Source organism: Salvelinus namaycush, chromosome 11 (assembly GCF_016432855.1).
Source record: "Salvelinus namaycush isolate Seneca chromosome 11, SaNama_1.0, whole genome shotgun sequence".
Taxonomy (NCBI): Eukaryota; Metazoa; Chordata; class Actinopteri; order Salmoniformes; family Salmonidae; genus Salvelinus; species Salvelinus namaycush.
Window position 1 is genome coordinate 38,504,840 of NC_052317.1, and position 12,222 is coordinate 38,517,061.

The following is a 12,222-nucleotide window of genomic DNA, read 5'->3' on the forward strand; positions in this document are numbered from 1 at the left end:
TTGAACCAGTTCTTTAAAAATAAAGATTTGTTGGTATACAAAATATCCTTATTGTTCCAAATGAAATACCTGTGGGGAAAAATGATGTTTATACACTGCTCAAAAAAATAAAGGGAACACTTAAACAACACAATGTAACTCCAAGTCAATCACACTTCTGTGAAATCAAACTGTCCACTTAGGAAGCAACACTGATTGACAATAAATTTCACATGCTGTTGTGCAAATGGAATAGACAAAAGGTGGAAATTATAGGCAATTAGCAAGACACCCCCAATAAAAGAGTGGTTCTGCAGGTGGTGACCACAGACCACTTCTCAGTTCCTATGCTTCCTGGCTGATGTTTTGGTCACTTTTACATTTACATTTAAGTCATTTAGCAGACGCTCTTATCCAGAGCGACTTACAAATTGGAAAGTTCATACATATTCACCCTGGTCCACCCGTGGGAATTTAACCCTGGTCCCGCCGTGGGAATTGAACCCACAACCCTGGCGTTGCAAGCGCCATGCTCTACCAACTGAGCCACACGGGACTTTTGAATGCTGCCGGTGCTTTCACTCTAGTGGTAGCATGAGACGGAGTCTACAACCCACACAAGTGGCTCAGGTAGTGCAGCTCATCCAGGATGGCACATCAATGCGAGCTGTGGCAAGAAGGTTTGCTGTGTCTGTCAGCGTAGTGTCCAGAGCATGGAGGCGCTACCAGGAGACAGGCCAGTACATCAGGAGACGTGGAGGAGGCCGTAGGAGGGCAACAACCCAGCAGCAGGACCGCTACCTCCGCCTTTGTGCAAGGAGGAGCACTGCCAGAGCCCTGCAAAATGACCTCCAGCAGGCCACAAATGTGCATGTAGACTCCGTCTCATGCTACCACTAGAGTGAGAGCACCGCCAGCATTCAAAAGTGACCAAAACATCAGCCAGGAAGCATAGGAACTGAGAAGTGGTCTGTGGTCACCACCTGCAGAATCACTCCTTTTTTGGGGGTGTCTTGCTAATTGCCTATAATTTCCACCTTTTGTCTATTCCATTTGCACAACAGCATGTGAAATTTATTGTCAATCAGTGTTGCTTCCTAAGTGGACAGTTTGATTTCACAGAAGTGTGATTGACTTGGAGTTACATTGTGTTGTTTAAGTGTTCCCTTTATTTTTTTGAGCAGTGTATATATATACACTTGCTTGATATGTTTTCCAGTTTCTTGAAATACTTAGCAAATGTAACTTATTTCTATGGTCTATTCATTCCTTTTACATTTTAGTAGATGCCCTTATCCAGAGCAACTTACAGTAGTGAGCACATAAATGTTCCCCAGTGGGAATCGAACCCACAGCCCTAGTGCTGCAAGCATCACACTCTACCAACTGAACCACATCATTACAAATCACTTGATGTCTCAATGTGTTTAAATACTCTATTGGTCATTGTTTTATCTCCATTGTGATAGAAAGTCTGCAGGTACAAACCTAGATGACCAGCCTATGTACAATACAGTAATATACATTTACATTGTGGTTTGTAAGGATGGTAAATTTAATGCTGCACAAAAATTGGTGGTTTTCCATATTATTTGATCAAGAAAAATATTTAATTTGATGTGGATGTTTTGTGTCTTTGTCCATAACTTTGCATCTTTTGATGTAAATGTTTGAGGACAGGTTTTGTTCTCTCTGGATTCCATTAGAATGACATCACAGAGAAAGGGACAAGGCAACTCTGACAATTCCAACTTTTGAATACTGCAAGATACTGTTCTTAATTATACAACCTTTTTTTTGTTTGTTTCCAAAGTAGAGATGCTGAAATGTTTTATTGTTGTTGTTGCCTGCTCTGCAGAAGTCTATATCAGCCACTGATGCAAGTAAAGGCCCAGTGCACTACTTTTATGAATAGATTATTTTTATTCAGATTTTTCTGGGGGTGCTACAGTAGCTATGTCGATAGCCCTATATTTGTATTATTATTAGCAGCTCATCGTGTCTGTTTTAATATGGTGGACAAGGCCCATTTTACTTTCTCTGGTCATAGGAACAACATGAATATGTGCCGGAGGCAGATGCAGTGCGATTTGAGTTTCACAATCAGGTGGAAGACTGTGTCCCCTCTTTCTGGTTAGTCTCACCGGAGGAAAGGAAGGAGAGAGCAGGGACCACTAGAAGCGGACCCTCTGCTGCTCTCTCCCTCCCGCCGCTGAGACTAATGCCATGTTCAAAACAACTAGGAACTCAGAAATCTCCGACTTCAGTGTATTCAAGACAACTGGAAACTGCAAAAAAACGACATCCGACTGGGGAAAATCGTTTTGCACGGTCATCCAACTCGGAAACTCGGGCATATTTCTAGAGCTCCAACTTTCCAAACTGAAGTTCACTGACGTCATGATTTTACCAAATGTTTTCAGAGTTCCCAGTTGTCTTGAAATCACCATGACCATCATGATGTTACATAGTGGCAATTTTAGCATGTAAATCTTGGTGGGACAAACTCCAAAAAGCCACAACACAACACTAAACAATACATTAATTGCACTATAGCGAGGACGGACGTAGCCAATATAACTATTTGTTTTCTGTGGCGGTCCTCACGACAGCCAGTTTCACCATAGCGCTTGATGGATTTTGCAACTGCACTTGAAGAAACTTTCTTGAAATTTTACGGATTGACTGACCTTCATGTCTTAAAGTAATGATGGACTGTCATTTCTCTTTGCTTATTTGAGCTGTTCTTGCCATAATATGGACTTGGTCTTTTACCAAATAGGGCTATCTTCTGTACACCACTCCTACCTTGTCACAACACAACTGATTGGCTCAAACGCATTAAGAAGGAAAGAAATTCCACAAATTAACTTTTAGCAAGGCACACCTGTTAATTGAAATGCATTCCAGGTGACTACCTCATGAAGCTGGTTGAGAGAATGCCAAGAGTGTGCATAGCTGTCATCAAGGCAAAGGGTGGCTAATTTGAAGAATCCAAAATATAAATTATATTTTGATTTGTTTAACACTTTTTTGATTACTACATTATTATTTCATAGGTGTGTCCAAACTTTTGACTGGTACTATATATATATATATATATATATATATATATATAATAATAATAATGCTTATCTACATTAATGTAATAAAAAATTCAAAAGCGAAATGGATGTCTCTGTAACAGGTCTAGCAGAATTAATTGTGGAATATGTTGCGTTCATGAAATAAACGAACAACATCTCCCAGAATGCTTAGAGAAGGACTGATACTGGGGCGTATTCATTACGCCGATTGTGTTGCAAAACGTTTCTTAAACGGAAGCAAACGGAACGAAACGGGGCGGGACCTACCTGCATTTATTCAATAGAAACTCTCGTCTTAGTTGCAAAACTGTTTGGACTAATGATTACACCCTTGGCTCCTTGATCCAACGCTGGACGGGAATTTTCATTGCTTCATTTTTGTTGTTTGATCACTTGTCGCATAGGAAGCGTTACTTTCCACAGTGAAACTTATGTAGCCAATACAATTGTATCACTTTCCACTGGAACTACTTAGCAGAAGATACAAAGTAAACTTTAAACATTTTTTTTACCACTGCTCGCGTTGGGCTCGAGTTGATCGAGAATGGGGTAAGAATTGATCGAGCGGTTTGATGGCGTATTTTTGTCGTTTATCTTTCACAGGGAAAGGACATACTTATTGTTGATGTACTCTGGTCAGGGTACATAGCCTACAGTATGTGAAACTGCCAAATTACATTGTTGTTCGGTTAGCTAGGTGCTACAAAAACGTTATAAAATCGGTAGCATATGATGGCTATAATTGTAAATTTCATTAACTTTCTGAAAATTCCACATGTATTTTGCTAACTGTGATTAAATGCTTTACAGGCATATACGTTGTACAAACAAATGTCCAACTTTAATGCAACATTCAAACTTTACTGCAATTTGAGACTTATCTGTTGTCAAACAAAGCTTCTGAATATGGTTGTCTCTTCGAGACATTAAAGCTTAGATGTAAACATACACCTACCTCTCTACATACTCTACTGAGCATAACACCTGCCGTTTACACTCCTGACTATTTCCTGTTACTCGGTGAAGAGGTTCTACACCTGTTCAGTCACTGTGCTGGATCCTGCCTCTGTGTTGAATACAGTACAGGACATGACATTAGAAAGACAGATCCTTGTGGATTGTTCCTCTCCTATAATTATTTGTATTTATTTAACCTTTATTTAACAAGTCAGGCAAGGCAAGTCAGTTAAGAACATATTCTTATTTACAATGACAGCCTACCCCCGGCCAAACCCGGACGACGCTGGGCCAGTTGTGCGCCACCCTATGGGACTACCAATCACAGCCGGTTGTGATACTGTCTGGATTCGAACCAGGTTCTGTAGTGAGGCCTCTATAGCACTGAGATACCACTGCGCCACTCAGGAGCCCCACGGTCAATGTGTTCTCTCCAAGAAAACAGTAACATTCCATATATTCTCTCTGTTTCCATGGATTATGGCCTGTCCTGTCTCATGATCATTGTGGACCTTGCTAGGAGACCTGACACCTCTCAGATTGTGTGTGTGTGTGTGTGTGTGTGTGTGTGTGTGTGTGTGTGTGTGTGTGTGTGTGTGTGTGTGTGTGTGTGTGTGTGTGTGTGTGTGTGTGTGTGTGTGTGTGTGTAAAAACTCTGGCCAGGCCAGCCATCAGGGAGGTTGTTTTTTGTATTTTCCAGTCTGTCCCTGCAGAACTCCTGATGGAAGCAGGTCACATGATTATAATTAGGCCTAGATAGCTGGGCCACTCAAGATCATTCACCCACATCATTCTTCCCCAGCCTGAGGATTTACACTTTCGCCATGGGGATTCGCTGCCACAGTCCACACACACAGAGAGAGGCCAGGGGAGAGGCCAGGGGAGAGGCCAGGGGAGAGGCCAGGGGAGAGTGGCGCAGCGATCTAAGGCACTGCATCTCTTGTGCTAGAGGTGTCACTACAGACCCTGGTTCGATCCCGGGCTGTATCACAACCGGTCGTGATCGGGAGTCCCATAGGGGCGGCACACAATTGGCCCAGCGTCGTCCAGGGTTAAGGGAGGGTTTGGCCGGGGGTAGGCAGTCATTGTAAATAAGAATTTGTTCTTAACTGACTTGCCTGGTTAAAGAGAGAGACATGCAGAAATATACTTTGTGTACAATGCAAAACCCAAAAAATGCACGCAGACCAGAATTAGGACTATAGCCACTAGTTATCAAAATACAGATGCCAACACATTCCACCACAAAGCCCTCGCCTACAGAGATATGAACCTACAGAGTGTCCTCTAAGCCAGCTGGTTCTGGGGCTCTGTTCACAAACAAACCCCACAGAGGCCCAGGATAGAAACACATATGAGACCCAAACAAATTATGAGAAAGCAAAAAGATAACCCTTTGAGAAACTGGAAGGAATCAACCAAAAAACAGAGCAAATTGGAACGCTATCTGGACCTAAACAGAGAGGCATGAATGACTGACCACTGTGACTGAACCCAAATTAACAAAATCCTTGACTATGTACAGCACTGGAGGCTCCTCAGAGGAGGAAGGGGAGGACCATCCTCAGTTAATTTCAGAAAAATGTAAATATGAAACATTACAAATGTTATCCTTTTTAGATAAAACTATACTAAGTATATTCACATCACCAAATACATCACCAAATAATTGATTAAAACGCACTGCAATGAAGGTCTACAGTAGCCTCAACAACACTCTAGGGTAGCACCATGGTGTAGCTGGAGGACAGCTAACTTCCGTCCTCCTCTGGGTACATTGACTTCAATACAAAACCTAGGAGGCTCATGGTTCTCACCCCCTTCCATAGAATTACACACTAATTATGACAACTTCCGGAGGACGTCCTCCAGCCTATCAGAGCTCTTTCAGCATGAACTGACATGTTGTCCACCCAATCGAAGGATCAGAGAATACATCTAGAACTGAAAGCATAAGCTACAGCTAGCTAGCCCTGCATTGTATAAAATGTGGTGAGTAGTTGACTCAAAGAGAGGGAAAGACCATAGTTGAACAGGTTTGAAGCAGGAGAGAGAGATTTCAGATTTTTTTCACTTAGCTTGCTAATGCAGCTAGCTAGTTTAGCCTACTCAAACAGAGAGGAATGCTATGTTAGCTAGCTGACTTTGGTTATCCAACACTGGAACTCTTACAAGTCAAGGTAACCTTTTGGTTTTATTAATTTATTGTCACCGGGGCCTGCCGGTGTAACTGATAAACTGCTTGCTGACTGTACACTGTACTGCATGATTGTAGCGGGTTAACTAACGTGTTCTAGTAGCTATGTTGACTTGATGTTAGCTAATATGGTGACAATGATGTGTGTAGTATTATGATATGAAGCTTTGGCTTGGAAAGGTATTTTTGCCTGGTCACAGACAGCTGATGTGTTGTGCACTGAAGTCCACAAATGAAGGGAAAAGGTGAGACGAGGAGGTTGCGTAGATGTGAGAAGGAATTATACAACAATCAAAGTGATCATGCTGTTTGTACGTGTCTGCTATGAAAGTGAACTGTGTTTGCGTGTGATCAGAGGTGTATTCAATCCGTCGATTCTGTTGAAAAACGTTTCTTATACGGAAGCAAATGGAACTAAATGGGGAACTGAATGTGTCCAATAGAAACTCTCATTTGCAACTGTTGGACTAATGATTACACCTACATCAGCTAGATGAAGGCAAGTTTGTGCAAGGCGGAACTGAATGTGTCACTCTGTCAACTTTATTACAAAACCATTATCTCGACCTGTGCACCTGCGCTGTAAACGTTCACTCGTACTGTAGGCTAGGTTGTAGCAACCTCATAATGGGTACAGGGAAAATTTGAGTATCATGTCAAAGCCTAAACATCTCGATGTTACATTGAGCTGGTTGAATGGAATATGAATGACAGTCATCCAATATGCTGTAATAGAAACCGTCCTCCCTCATTTTAAATGGCACAGACAGCCACTGATGTACAGACTCAGTGAGCATAGCCTTGCTATTGAGGGAGGCTGCCATAGGCAGTCCTGACCCTCAAGAGAAGACAGGCTATGTGCACACTGCCCACAAAATGAGGTGGAAACTGAGCTACACTTCCTAACCTCCTGCCAAATGTATGACCACATTAGAGACACACATTTCCCTCAGATTACACAGACCCATAAAGAATTTGAAAACAAATCAAACATGGATGAACTTCCATATCTGTTTGGTGAAATACAGCAGTGTGCCATCACAGCAGCAAGATTTGTGGCCCGTTGCCAGAAAAGGGCAACCAGTGGAACACAAACAACATTGTTTATTTGTTTTCCGTTTCATACTTCAACTACTTGCACATTGTTACAACACTGTACATAACAAATAATATAACGTCTGAAATGTCTATATTCTTTAAAAACTTTTGTGAGTTTAATGTTTAATAATAATGCCCTTTGAATTGGAATTGAATTGAGTGCTAGAGAGAGACAGTGAGAGAGAGGGATGGAGACAGTGAGTGAAAGAGGGAGATGGAGACAGTGAGAGAGATGGAGACAGTGAGAGAGATGGAGAGAGCGAGAGAGATGGAGAGAGCGAGAGAGATGGAGACAGTGAGAGAGATGGAGACAGTGAGAGAGAGAGAGAGATGGACAGTGAGAGAGCGAGAACAATAGAAAGAAAGAGAAGGATAGATACTGTAGCTAGCTCCTGTTAATCAGTAAACAGTGTGTCAAGGCCCCTGCCATGTGGGCATGAAGGGAGCATGTTGAACATTTACTAACTAATTGAAGTGTGCTGACTTATTTATCAAAGACAGTCAGTATTGTAGGTGAGGGTAAACACACAAACACTTTTTACGCACTATTTTATTTTGTGTGAATGTTAACACACCGTTTGTGGAAAAATGCTTTTAGAGGCTTTTGTCAATTCCTCTGGACCAGGCCAACACAGTGTGTATTTCCTGATGGTTTTAAATCAGCGTTTCTGGACATAACGAAGGGTGTCCCACAGGTATCGATTGTTGGCCCTGTTCTTTTCACTATTTACATGAACAATATTGCTCTATCTGTAAAAAAAAAAAAAAAAAAAACTTTCACCTTTTCACATGACACTTTGCTGTATGTTATTGCCCCCCAGCTGACCAGGCTCTATCAGAGCTTCAATCTGTCTTTATCGCCCTGCAGAAAGACTTTGTTGAACTGAAATTGGTACTTAATGCAGGTAAAAACCAAGTATGTTGTTTTTCAAATCAAGTAAAAATGTATCTGATTTATGCATACGTACTTTGGATGGTGTCCACATTGACCGTGTCCCACTTTATAAATATCTGGACTGATGAAAAGCGATCTTTCAAAAAAACGTGTTAATGAAATTAAGAACTTAAAGTATTCTTCTTCAATAGGAACAGCTCCTGTCTTTCATTAAATAGCAGAAAACAAATCCTTCGGTCAACATTCATACCGGTTATTTAGACTATGGTGATGTCAACTATGTGAATGCAGCTGGCACCGTATTGAAGCCATTAGATGCAGTTCATCACAGTACATTGTGCTTTATTACGAGCGATAGGTTCAGTATACATCATTGCATTTTGTATCAGAAAGTAGGCTGGCCCTCTCAGAAGTCTCGGTCTTGCATAAACATCTGCCCTACCTTACTTCATTGTTAACCTTCAGACGTATAAGTTACCAGACCCGGAGTCGAGGATGGCTAACCCTAGAGATCCCTTCACCTAGTTAGGTCAATCTAATCAGTGTATTCTAATAGTACAGCCTTATGCATTCCGGAGTCATCTTTGTCCGCCTCGGGTGCGGAATCTATCTCAGATTCGGACTCAGAGTCACTGTAATAAATCTCTGAAAGTGGGCTCTGTTCGGCAGCGGGAAGTACCCTCCCTACGGTATCTGGAAGTTGCCCGGGTGAAAGTGGGCTCTGTTCGGCAGCGGGAAGTACCCTCCCTACCGTCTCTGGAAGTTGCCCGGGTGAAAGTGGGCTCTGTTCGGCAGCGGGAAGTACCCTCCCTACCGTCTCTGGATGTTGCCCGGGTGAAAGTGGGCTCTGTTCGGTGCTTTTAGTTGTTTTGCACTTCTCATCTAAAATGATCTCCAAAACTCCTTAAAGGTGGATGTTAGAGGACCTTTTTACTGAAGAAGGTTTCATGTGATTTGTGTTTTGTTTTCATGTTTAGTGTAATTGATGTTGTATTGATGTTCATGCAGGGCTCGTCTGTAAAATAAATAAAAGGCCTTAGTTTCAGCATGAGTCCCTGCTTAAGTAAAGGTTAAATTAACAAAACGGCCTTGGTGTCAGCATGACTCAGTAAAGGTTAAATTAACAAAAAGAAGAATGCAGGGCACATTAGTCACTGCAAACAGTGATCAGTGTTTATCCACTTGTTTCTACCACTACATGACTGCAGGCTCTGGCATGACAGGTTGGTAATAAAATATAGTGGTGGGGACTGACTTAGTAGAGTAAAAAACATGAGCTGCCACACACTGCTGGGATACTTGGCTGACTTGCTCGTCTAGTTCTTCTTCTGACTAACACAAAAGGGGCTAACCTGTATTTCATGCTCCACACCTTCTCCCAGTCCTCCCCTCCCTGTTCCTCCCCTCCTACCCTGTGCACTATATATAGGGAATAGGGCCTGGGAGGACAGGGGAGGAACAGGGAGGAGAGGACTGGGAGAAGGTGTGGAGCATGAAATACAGGTCTGGCAGAGCACAGTGTTGTCTTGGCCTCGCAGCCTTAGTGATCTGTCTTGCAGAGCACAGTGTTTCTTAGCCTCGCAGCCTTAGTGATCTGTCTGGCAGAGCACAGTGTTGTCTTAGCCTCGCAGCCTTAGTGATCTGTCTGGCAGAGCACAGTGTTTCTTAGCCTCGCAGCCTTAGTGATCTGTCTGGCAGAGCACAGTGTTGTCTTGGCCTCACAGCCTTAGTGATCTGTCTGGCAGAGCACAGTGTTTCTTAGCCTCACAGCCTTAGTGATCTGTCTGGCAGAGCACAGTGTTGTCTTGGCCTCGCAGCCTTAGTGATCTGTCTGGCAGAGCACAGTGTTTCTTAGCCTCGCAGCCTTAGTGATCTGTCTGGCAGAGCAAAGTGTTGTTTCTTAGCCTCGCAGCCTTAGTGATCTGTCTGGCAGAGCACAGTGTTTCTTAGCCTCGCAGCCTTAGTGATCTGTCTGGCAGAGCAAAATGTTGTTTCTTAGCCTCGCAGCCTTAGTGATCTGTCTAGCAGAGCAAAGTGTTGTTTCTTAGCCTCGCAGCCTTAGTGATCTGTCTGGCAGAGCACAGTGTTTCTTAGCCTCGCAGCGTTAGTGATCTGTCTGGCAGAGCAGTGTTGTTTCTTATACTCGCAGCCTTGGTGATCTGTCTGGCAGAGCACAGTGTTGTTTCTTAGCCTCGCAGCCTTAGTGATCTGTCTGGCAGAGCACAGTGTTTCTTAGCCTCGCAGCCTTAGTGATCTGTCTGGCAGAGCAGTGTTGTTTCTTATACTCGCAGCCTTGGTGATCTGTCTGGCAGAGCACAGTGTTGTTTCTTAGCCTCGCAGCCTTAGTGATCTGTCTGGCAGAGCAGTTTTGTTTAGCCTCGCAGCCTTAGTGATCTGTCTGGCAGAGCAAAGTGTTGTTTCTTAGCCTCACAGCCTTAGTGATCTGTCTGGCAGAGCAGTGTTGTTTCTTAGCCTCACAGCCTTAGTGATCTGTCTGGCAGAGCAGTGTTGTTTAGCCTCGCAGCCTTAGTGATCTGTCTGGCAGAGCAAAGTGTTGTTTCTTAGCCCCGCAGCCTTAGTGATCTATCTGGCAGAGCACAATGTTGTTTCTTAGCCTCGCAGCCTTAGTGATCTGTCTGACAGAGCACAGTGTTGTTTCTTAGCCTCACAGCCTTAGTGATCTGTCTGGCAGAGCACAGTGTTGTTTCTTAGCCTCACAGCCTTAGTGATCTGTCTGGCAGAGCACAATGTTGTTTCTTAGCCTCGCAAGCCATCCTGATCTCGCACGCTTACATGAATGGTTCGCTGCACAGATAGCACAGCGGTAATCAATCTGCTATTTACAAGGCTAATTGTTTCTTGATGTGCTGTACTGCAGGAAGTATCCGTGTCTGTCTGGGTACTTAACAGGTGAGCCAGAGGTTATAGGGACTCTGTCTTTATTACCCAGCTGTGTATTACACACACACACACACACACACACACACACACACACACACACACACACACACACACACACACACACATATATAGCAAGTGGGTTACTTTTCTCTACAGTACTGTAGAGCACACTAGAGTAGAGTACAGTATAAAGTACTGTACTGAACATATCTAATTTACTGTAGTCAACTGAACTCGACTGAACTGTGCTGTACTGTGCTGTACTGTGCTGAACTGAACTGAACTGAACTGAACTGAACTGAACTGTACTGTACTGTACTGAACTGTACTGTGCTGTGATGTCCTATCTTGTGAAACATAGACGTCTATGATTGGTTCAGGTCTGGTCTGGTCCGGACCAACCAAATGTGGTCTTGTTTGGGGACCGAGTTCATTAGAAAAATAGCCAGTGTGTAGAATAATACCCAAATATGCACACAAAAAAGGATATTGCATATTTCTACCTTTTTGTGTACCTTTTCAGGAAACGTCACCATGAAGAGAATAATATTAATATCCATCATTATGTATTTCTGTGTAGTACAGATCATGGAGCCATGATGTAATTTCATTACCGAATATACATCCACTTCAGTTCAATAAACAAAAATATATTTGCTCAAAGTCCAGGTGTGATGTCATAGCTGACAGCCAGTTCTTTCTGCAGATTTCTTTACATCTTAATTCACAGCTGATATTTAAGAGTTTTTTTGGGGGGGGGAACGCAAAAAATACAAAAAACAGAATATGATCTTTCTAATGTCATTTTACATGTGACATAACGCTTTCTCCACCTATTGTATGTATGACATTTGTTTATGAAACATCTATGTAAGTCTTAAAGTGTTTATGAAGGCTTCATTAAGTTTATTTCATTTCATGCAATTTAGTTGACAGGGACAGTGCACAATATCCAAAGTTAGTAGAAGTAGTTTTTATATGTCCTGTTATGTCTTGTGTGAATTCTCTCTCTCTCGCTCTCTCGCTATCTCTCTCTCTCTCTCTCCTGTCATGTGTCTCGTCTGTAAGCCTCTCGTGCCGTCATTCTGTCAAACCAGTTTTCTCTTATT

General features: G+C 42.7%; 1 protein-coding gene and 1 non-coding gene across 3 annotated transcripts in view; one reads left to right on the forward strand and one right to left on the reverse strand.

Annotated features, from left to right (window-relative positions):
* Nucleotides 1-462: 462 nt before the first annotated feature.
* trnaa-ugc lies at nucleotides 463-535 on the reverse strand. Its single transcript has one exon. It is a non-coding gene; the product is annotated as a tRNA-Ala (tRNA).
* A 2,854-nt stretch (nucleotides 536-3,389) lies between these two features.
* LOC120056147 (rho guanine nucleotide exchange factor 18-like) overlaps nucleotides 3,390-12,222 on the forward strand; it is a 35,319-nt gene continuing 26,486 nt past the window's right edge. For both annotated transcript variants that reach the window (XM_039004352.1, XM_039004353.1), the window contains exon 1: nucleotides 3,390-3,614. The gene's annotated coding sequence lies outside the window, so the exon portion shown is untranslated. The remainder of the gene's footprint in view (nucleotides 3,615-12,222) is intronic.